General features: G+C 36.9%; 1 pseudogene; it reads right to left on the bottom strand.

Moving 5' to 3' along the window:
- Positions 1 to 223: 223 nt before the first annotated feature.
- LOC118602073 lies at positions 224 to 343 on the bottom strand (annotated as a pseudogene).
- Positions 344 to 10,654: the final 10,311 nt, after the last annotated feature.

Below are 10,654 nucleotides of genomic sequence, written 5' to 3'. Positions count from 1 at the left end.
TTTTATTTTTCAATTACAGTGGACATACAATATTAAATATTATACTAGTTCCAGGAATATGACATAGTGACTAGGCATTTATATAACTTATATAAAATAACCTGACACTGTACATAGCGATTACAATATTATTGATTATATTCCCTATGCTGTACTTTACAACCCTGTGACTATTTTAGTAACTGCCAATTTGTATTTCCTTTATGTATCTATTTATTTATTTTTCCTATATCACCTGGTCTTCCTAAGTGGTCTCCCATCCCAGTACTAACCAGGCCGGACCCTGACTTAGCTTCTGAGATCAGACGAGATCGGTCACATTCAGGGTAGCATGACCGTAGGCTTCAATTTGTACTTCTTAATCCCTTCACCTTTTTCACCTGCCCATCCCCAACTTCTGTCCCATATGGCAACCATCAATTTGTTTTTTGTATATCTATGAGTTTATTTCTGTTTTGTTTGTTTGTTGTTTTGGAATCCACATATAAGTGAAATTATATAGTATTTGTCTTTCCCTGTCTGACTTATTTTACTTTGTGCTCTTCTCTTTAGCATGCTAAACTCTTGGTGGATGCTGAGTGTATTGATTAGTACACTGGAAAGATATTGAGAAAATTTCTCTTCCACTCAATACTAACAGGTGGCATGTATCTAAGAGCTGGGAAAGTCAGTGTTTGTGTAATATAATGTTATTGAAAGAAATATAAAGAGTAAAATAGATAATGACATTGTAAAATGTAGTTCATTTTTTTTTATAGGACTCTGTATAACTTAGTGGAATAAGCATGACTTCAGAAACAGAATAGGTTTCATTTCCTGTTTCACTACTTACTAACTCAGTGATACTGGATTCACTACTTAATATCTCTGAACAGTCCTATAAGGGAACTAATGAAATACCAACCTAATAGAGTTGCAGCAAGGTTAAATTAGATAATGTATGTAAAGTGTGCAGTAACAAGCACTGTTAGTCACACCCCTTATAACTGTGAGTGACTTTGAAGGAGAATAACTTTCTGCTTCGCTGGTATACAGTAATGCATGTATTGAGCAAGCTTAATGAACTGCTACTAAGAGCCAGGCTGACATAACCACCACCAGGGAATGAGCGTGTGTGGTGGCGGGTGTGGTGGTAGTCGGGGAAGAGGGAAAAAGGAACCAGTCCCTGTGGTGTGGAATTCACAGTCTCTCAGTCCAGCAGGAAAGAATAGGCATATTAACAAATAAACATGGTCAGTAGGATAAGTTCTATGACATATTACAGACAAAAATTTATGGCAGGGACTGATTAATGTCCAATTGTTGCATTCACAGAGGGCTTCGAAAAGGAAATGAAGTATGAGCTGCTTCTTAAAAAAACGAATAGGAGTTCCCAGACTGAGGTGGAAAGAGAAAGACCCTCAAAATTATTTGATCCTGAAAAAGTAACAGAAGCCCCTCCTTTAGCAAGATATCATACACATGGTAAGTACTCAGTGAGTATTTAATGAGCCTACCATCTAGACAAGGTACATATGTAGTGAACACAAATTTCACAAAATATTAACCACTAGTATGCAAAAAATAAAATCTTTCTTTCCCTTTTTGTCAAGCTCCATACTTTTTGATGCAGGAAATGTGATCTACTCACTGCCAGCTCTTGGTTTCCAGTTAATTCAGCAATTTTATTCACAGTCATTTTAGGAAATGATTTTGCATATTTAGGAATCTGCCCTTCCCCCACTTTTTTCCTGGGAGCATTTTCTTGATCTGTAAAATGAGGCTAATTATACCAACATTGGTATACATTTTAGAGGTGATATTTGCTAAACTCATGATACTAAGGCACGGAGTATGATCCCCATATGTGAGAAGAGCAGCTGTGATCTAGATCAAGGACACTCTTGGCACCCTCTAGCCCAATTAAAAAGAATGTTACCTTTTTATGCCAGGAAAACAAATTGTAATGGGTTGTATAATAGCATAGAGATAGTGCAGATTTTCTCTCACCCCAAACCCTACAGTTCCCTGCCTACGATTGTACTACATTTCCTCAGCCAAGCAAAGCCCCACTTGCTATGCTGCTTGAAAGAGAGCTCAAGCCACAGCTGATTTAGGTAAGTCTCTTTTTCAAAGTGCAGCACAGTGAAATAGAAATTTGCCTAGCACTTCTCTGGATAATTATGAACTATGTATCAAAATTTCAACCACAGGAATTTTAGCTAATGAATTTTACTTGATCCATTTAATAGTTTTAAAGACTACCTCATAGTCAAGAAGACTTGAGTTTCCTTAATGAATTACTCAAACCTTCTGAACCCAGAAAGTCCAACGTTAGCAGATATAAATCAGCGCAAGATCACTGGCTAGGATTTTGGCCAAAGTTCCAAGATGACGATATCGGATTAACCTTAAAATTTGGCAGAACAGGACCACTGATAGATAACCCTAGAGTATATTTTAAAAGAAAGAAAGAAAGAAAGAAAGAAAGAAAGAGAGAGAGAGAGAGAGAGAGAGAGAGAGAAAGAAAGAAAGAAAGAAAGAAAGAAAGAAAGAAAGAAAGAAAGAAAGAAAGAAAGAAAGAAAGAAAAACAGCTAAGCAAATATTTGCTAACATAAACTGAGGTTAAAGGGAGTAAGATTCAAATAGATGCTCTGCAAGCTACATAGTCTTCAAGTAACCCAATTATAAGGTACTTTGTATGTGACCAGGTGGTACAATCAATTAGGTAATTATGATGACAATTAATGAAAAGACTGAAAAACAGAAAATGGGCCACAGCTGACAAGTCCAGAACACTCTTTGACATTCATGTTTCACTCAGTCACACCATGGTACAGCTATGACCGTGTTAGAACATTCGGATTTTCTGCAGATTCCATAGAACTAGGGACCACAGGCCCCTGGCCTGATGAGAAATCTCAGGTTACCTGTCTTTTATAGTTTTGCTGAGATTATATTAAAACCAAATTAAAATTGTAGGATGAGATCTTTATTTTCATGATCCATCTTGCCTGGCTCTTCTTTGCCCGGATTATTTTTTTTCTAAGACTTGGAACTAAAAAGAGAAAGGAAAAATGGGACCTATGCCTAATTCAGGAGCCATGTTGCTGAATATTTAGTCCTCTCAGCCATCTCGACCCAACACCCTAACAATAGGATCATTTGACGCTTGACACAGTTCTTTCAACCCTTCTCTCATCCGTTCAATGCAGAACAAACATTAAGTGCTCCAAAAACCAAAGTTTCTCAAGTTTTCTAGTAACCTAAGTCCTCAGAAAAACATACAACAGTTTTACGACTTCCCATATTTTTTTAAAGAATGTACAGCGAGAAACAACTTGTTCTTTTTTTCTCTTTCTCCTAGACTTATGAAGAGAAAAAATTTTAAAACACAATGATAAATATCAAAGTCCAATCTATGACCCATTTACATACAACACTCCTTACCATGGAAGGGAGGGTACTTACATTCCTACCTTCATTTCCTTCTACCTGTTAAACTTGTTCCCAGAATACCTGGTAAAATGATTTCTGGATTAAAATAACCATTTGGATGTGGAATCTGGATTAGAATTAAGTTACTTAAGAACATATACACAATCACTTCTAACACAATCACTTCTGTCATAACAACCTATAAAAATAGTACAAGACTAAAATGCCCCCTAAAGTAAAACAATTACTTACAAGCTACTCTGAAAGTATAATATCCTAATAGTCCTGTAATTAAAATGTGGTTCTGGAAAAGTCATTAGTGCCATACCTTTTATTCTGTACTCTAAGCATTAAACTCTTTGTCAAATATTACAATGTTAATCTTATTACTTTCTCAATCTCCATACCTACTCTCTATTGATTTATGAGAGTCATTTGCTATAATTCAGATCCAAGGCAATCTGAAAACAAAAATAAATGCCAACTGATGTCAAACTAAAACCAATTCTTGGGTGTCATACTTTGAAACAGACTCAGAATCTGATCTCCAAACATTTTACTGATGTGGAGAAATAGCAAGGAATAAAAGAAATATTTTTCAGGAAAAAAATGTTCATTATTCTCACAAGTATGTGTATCTGTTAAATATTAAGAATATGAATTTTTACTATTATGTGTTCAAAGTCAAGCTATCACTTGTGTGACCGAAAGACAAATCACTTCAGATACTTCCACATAATGCTCCAAAAATTGTTTAAGTTAAATGGATGGAAATTGGAGATAAATTTTCTCATTGAAACAATATCTTTCAATAGCGGTTAGTCCCCAAAAACTAGCATTCAGAAGTCAATTCATCTTATAATATTGCCAAACTATTAATATTTGAAAAGTATTAGCTAATACTACTATGATAATCTTTGCAATAGTATAGTGGCTACTGCATTATTATCCAATTTTATGACATAACGGGACATGAAAAGTTTCATTGTGAATTGGACATGATAAACTACAAGTAATATTGAGAATCATTTTTATTTCAAGAAAGCATATGATGATTTGGCTATGTATTAAAATTTTGACTAACAACTATACCCCCTCAAATCTTACAGACGTTCTATTGATTTTTTTTTTTATTTTTTACCACTGGTAGATTGGAAATCCAAGGCAGCTTGCTTTTTAATCTGCTGGAGGTAAAATGTTGTTATTGTTGTGGGTTGTTTGATAGAGGCAGAGGTTAGGGCAGTTTGGAGGTTAGAATGCCCACTGCAAATTTCATGAGAATAAATATATGTTTGTGTTGTGATTTTTAAATCTGTAAACTGAAGTCTTTCTTCGGTTGCAAAATGTGATAATTATACAGTATCTTTAATTATTTTCTGTTATTTCATCAAAAAAATTTAAGCAGAGAAGTAACAAGGTTAGACTTTATTTGGCGAGCATTTTTATGGCAGTGCAGAAAACATTTTGAGCAGAACAAAGATGGATGCTGGAAATATATTAGGAGTCTTCTGCAAAACATAAGAGATAGAGGGCATTACAAGCAAAGGGATAGGGAAAAGCAAGCCCATGAAAGAAATATTTAAGAGGTAAAATCTGAAACCGTGTTAACTTACTGATTAATTGGATGTGAGGGAAGAATGAATGTTCATAACATGTATGGGTCACAGTGTCCCTGCTACCATCCTTAATTATGAGTGAGTATATAGCGGAAGGAGTAAGTTGAAGTTCCTGTGTGTTCTAGCTGTCTATTGCTGTGTAACAAACCACCCCAAAATGCAAGATTTTAAAATCACAATCTTTTTTTTTTTTATCTCACCAACCTACAATTTGGAAAGACCTCAGTGTGGAAATCTTATCTGGGTTCTACACGGTGTCAAATAGGGCAGCCCATCTGAGAGCTGGAGTGTCCACTTACAGAATGGGTGACGCTCATGGCTGGAAACGAGGTGCTGGCTGCCTACAGGGACCTCTGTGGGCTCTCCTATGTCTGCTTGACGTTTACGCAACAGGATATCTGAGTCCTAAAAACAAACATTCTAAAACATAATGAATGAAAGATGTCAGCTTCTTAAGCCCCAAGCCCAGAACTTGACATCATGCCACTTCCACTATATGCTAATGGTCAAGCAGTCACAAAGCCCAGACTCAGAGAAAAGGACATGAACTCCATTTCTCAGTGAATGGTGTGTCAAATATGTTTTAAAATCTCTGAACTGTAGGACATCTTAAGTTCCACTGTGGGACAGATGAGTAATCTAACTTACAAATCTTAAGTTTAGAAAAGAGGTCATAAAAGAAATACCAGCTTGAGAATTATCTGTACATGTAGAGAGAGACACATTTACTATAATTTTAACAAAGCTTAAGTTTCATGCTCCTTGCTTCCAAGGTGAGGCCCTATACCCAATTTTGTATTCTTTTTCTTAAACAGAGACTCCAAAATTGTATAGGCTTCAGACCCTATAAAACCTGGATCACCCCTGGGTAATGTTTAAAACATTAGAGTAGATAAGATTATCTGAGGAGATTGTATAGAATGAAAAGAAAAATGAGAAAAAGAGGAAGAGCCAACAATGAGCTTTTTAGAGTATAATCAGAGAGAGAGGAGGATATCAGAAAATAATTTTGTCACAGAAGACAAGGACTAGAAAGTTTCTGGAAGAGTGACTGGTAAATGGTCTCAAAATAAAGCACAAAGATCAAAAGAAAAAAAAACTAAAAAGAATCCTTTTGAGTTGGCATCATGGAGATCCATTTGCATCCTTGTCAAAGCAGCTTCAGCGGAAGCAGAAGCCACGTTTCAGTGTACTGAGAGCCAATGTTAATTGAAAAAAAAAAAATGGAAGTAGCAGGAAATTTGGCTTAAAAGATATTTAAAATAGATGCAGGAATAAGGGAGATTAGGAAGTAGAAAAATACAACTTTCTGAGATTGTTCTAAGCAAAAATGCACAGCCTGAATAGTGTTATAACTCTTTAAAAAAAAAACTGAAGCAATATTTTAAAATATTCCCACAATGAAAACACTAAGCTCAGATGGCTTTACACAAAAATTCTCCCAAACTTTCACACGCAAAAAAAAAATCATCTGCCTTATATAATATCTTCCAGGAAATAGAAAAAGAGGAAATATGTTCCCAAGTCATTTTATACAAACAGAATCATCCTGATATCAAAACCACTCAGACATGAGGAGAAGGGTAACTTTCAGGTTTCTAATTCATAAATAAAAACACAAAAACCTTAAACAAATACTAGCAAAGTCAAATAGAATAGTGTAGATAAAGGACAATATACCAAGATAAAGTTGTTTCTAACCTAAGAATACAAGGATAGTTCAATGTTTAAAAATCTAATGTAATTCGGAAATAAAAGAAATACCAGCTTGAGAATTATCTGTACATGTAGAGAGAGACACATTTACTGTAATTTTAACAAAGCTTAAGTTTCATGTTCCTTGCTTCCAAGGTGAGGCCCTATACCTAGTTTTGTATTCTTTTTCTTAAACAGAGACTCCAAAATTGCATAGGCTTCAGACCCTATAAAACCTGGATCAGATTTTTTAAAAACATATGAGCCTTTTAATAGATGTAGGAAAAGCATCTTATAAAGTTCAACATAATACGAACTCTTAGTAAAAGCAGGATGGACTAGAAGCATAGTAAAATTATCAGAAAATTCCTCTTTAAAATCAAGAATGAGACTCTGCCCTTATTTCTTTCAACCTTGTTTTGAATGCTGCACTGATACCAAATGCCTAATGAAGCAAGTCAGCCTGGTCTGTGTGCTAAGTCTCTCAGTCAGCTTTGCTAACTCAGTCTCTACCTGAAAACTTTTTTCTCCTCATCTTCTTCTCAGCATGGGCTGCACAAATCTGCCATTCTTTAAATGTATTGATGCCTGAGTTCCACCCCTGGAAATTCCTGTTTAATTGATCTGGGGTATAGCGTGGACATCTGGATTTTCAAAATCTCCCAGGAGACTCCAACATACAGCTCAGGTTGAGAAGCACTGAAGTAACATGAAAAGAGGGGAAACGAGGAGGGGAGAGACTAGCAGAGCAGTGATTCTCAACCTGGCCGAACATTAAAATCACCTACAGAGGTGATTTTTAAAATTCTCATGCCCAGATATTGTTCTTTACCTACCTTTAAATCAGAATCTATGGAAGTACTATCCCCTCCCCACCCCCCGAATAAAAGCTCTTATATGCAGCCAAGGTAGAGAATCACAGCTCTCTCTACTTTTTCCCTAGGTAAAGTTATTCAATTACTAAATACATGCTAACAGCTTCAAATCAGTATATCTCGCTTACAGTTAACTTCTAAACCTCACACTTTAAATTCAACAGACAATTCTGCATCTCCTCTTGAAAGGACCAAGTCCACCCAAAGGTCCAGAGCTTTTCCTCCATTCCAATTGTGTCTTGATTCTTCCCATTAAGCATCAAGTTCCACAAAGATGAGTTGTTACTATTTTGTGTGCCATATGTAAGGATTGAAGCAGAGTTTCTCAAATATCCCTTAGCTAAAAATAGAATTGTTTCCACATTACGGGCATATCCTGAAAGTGGAAACTAAGAGCCATGGCTAATGAGAAGAGGAGGATACAGGAGCATGAACCCCTTGCTCAGTGTTGATATTACTGATTTTAAAAGATTTCTAGAAGGACATTGAAGAGTGGTGAGGGTCATCCCATAGAGAAATATGCATTAGAAATAAACAAGCACTCTCGCTTCCAGAAGAACAAAACTAACAGCAAGAACAATCTGTTTCCACTCCCATCAACCTCTGAACCTCTTGCTCAGAAGTGACTTTTCGCACATTGTCTTTCCTCCCTTTTCCACCATTATTTAAGGGGTGAAATGGGACTCCCCTAACCCCTACTGCCACAGTAGTAAGAGAAATCTTCTCACGCCCCTACAACCCACATGATAAGAAGGGACTTTCCTGCCTAAGTGACAAGATGGGAATCCCCTGTCACGGAGGCATCTAGAAAGTAAGGGATGTCCTTCGTAAATGGTGTATGCACCTCTCAGCCATGGAAACTTATCTTCCCTGAAGACCAGCTCAGTCTGCACTTTTTATAAGCTATGTCACTGAATTTGTATTACTATTCCTATTGTACAGATGAGAAAACTGAGTTTGCCCACAGTCACCAAACCACTGAGCAGTTGAACTCAATCGTCAGAGTAATTCCAACGTCATTGTTTTTGCCATGCTCAAATGTGCTAGCCTATCCTTTTTCTTAACTTAGCTCCACCTCTTTCTCATTCTCTCTTCTTATGGCAGGGGCAAGAAGCGAAGAATGTGGTTTTAAAGGGAAAAACTCAAATGAAATGGGAAAGGATGAAAAATTGTTCTTGAAATATTTCCAAAATCTCACTATCTTGAGATGGAATGTGGTTCATTTTTTATCTCATGTCAAAACAACACAGAATAACACCATGAACTGCCACTACCAAGATCAAGGAACCTGGCATTTGCCTTTGTAAATAGTCTGTTAGCACCAAATTCCAGGCCAGCTGGGGAAACCCCACACCCACGGCCCCAGGGAACACACTCAACCCGGGCTCGATTCCCCAGCATTCTCTGGTTGCTAAAACCCAGGTTTCACCAGGCAAAAGGTGAAGGTGTGTCCAGTTCCCTTTGGGAGACGGCCAGATGCAGCCGAGTTCTCAGACCTGACCAACTGGAGCCAAAATGCAGCTAGGGCGTCACTTGAAAGCAAGCGGAAAAGGCTCTGCGTGTCCCGGCAAGGCAGCGCCAGCTCTGCAGTTGCTTCAGTTGGAATCACGCCCTGACTCACTGCTACGCCAATTTACTTTGTTGCTTATATTCATTAGATTAAAATTATTTAATTAGGTGGCGAAGTGTGGGCTTGTTTGGTGTGCAGCATCAATGCTGCATTTTTTCGTTGTGTCCACATATTTAAACCTCAGGGGAAAAGGAGAATATTTTTATTCCCACGACACCCTTATAGAACAAATTAAACATTGTTTGCTCTTGCTCCCTACCTGGTGACGTCACTGCTTTTTGGCTGCATAATGGGAAGGAAACCATTTCAGTAATTGCCATATTGTGAAGAGCGTTGGGGAGTGTTACAGCTACTTTGACATAGCACTTAAGTCTTAGTTTATAAGAATAAAAATAGTAATGAAGGAGACTTCTCAAATGCATTGCATTGTTTGCATTGTTTTTTCAAGTCTGGCTCAGTCTTTGACTATATGTGCTCCCTTGACAAAAATGGCCAAGGATACACAAACTTGGTATAACTCTTCTTTTCTCATCCATGCTCATTTCAGAAGAAATGACCATAAATATAAGGGGAAAACACAGAATGTTCCAGTTCCTTACATACAACGAGTGCTCAAACAATACTTGTTGGTTTGATATTTAATATGATTTAAAATCCAAGTCTTTTCCAATCCCCTCAACATTAAAGGCTAATACTAATTAACAAAAATAAGGTCTCTCATCCCACAGCAGTCCCCTCTGTACCTTCTAAGCTCCCATTCATTTAATTCTTCCACAATCTCCTCAGGTCCAATCCTATAACTAAAGTATCATCTTCTTTCTGACTAAGATCTCATACTTCATTTAGCTGCTCCTGAAATCCTGTTTTTCCTAAGAAAAGGCTTTCAATCTATCGCCTCTACTCACACACCCTATCATGTAATTCCTATGATTCCTCTTCTCATAACTCCCCCACGAAATTGATGTACTTCTTTATCTATGGATAACCAAATTTCATTTCATATGTTTGGTCTTTTTTTTTTTTTCAATCACTTTCCCCTATAACTATACAGCAAAGAAACACAGTAAGAAAACAGGAACCCATCTGGTAGGGGAGAATTTCGATAGTCAGTTTAACTCCTTGTCTGTAGTGTTACTTGGTATGGTGTTTAAGAGAAGCTAGGGAGAAAAATCAGACTGAAAACTTGCTATGTGAGTGATCACAAGCAAGAACAAGGTGTCCTGTCTCCCTGCCTGTCTGTCCTCATTGGTATTGTAAGCACAATTATCTATACTTACAATATCAGGAAATGACTGAATAAAACCAGGATCACATTTTTAAAAACAATTCTTATATCACACACATTATATTGACAGCACTATTAAGGTCTTCCTTGGCCATGACAGCCAGGTTCTAGGGCTTTTACCATGTCATTGTTGTTGTTCTGTTGCATTACCTTGAGTTTTTATAAAACCATCTCAAGTGTTTCCTGAGTTGCTTC

This window comes from Rousettus aegyptiacus, unplaced genomic scaffold (assembly GCF_014176215.1).
Source record: "Rousettus aegyptiacus isolate mRouAeg1 unplaced genomic scaffold, mRouAeg1.p scaffold_m13_p_4, whole genome shotgun sequence".
NCBI classification, from domain to species: Eukaryota; Metazoa; Chordata; class Mammalia; order Chiroptera; family Pteropodidae; genus Rousettus; species Rousettus aegyptiacus.
This window is presented reverse-complemented; position numbering and strand designations above follow the sequence as displayed.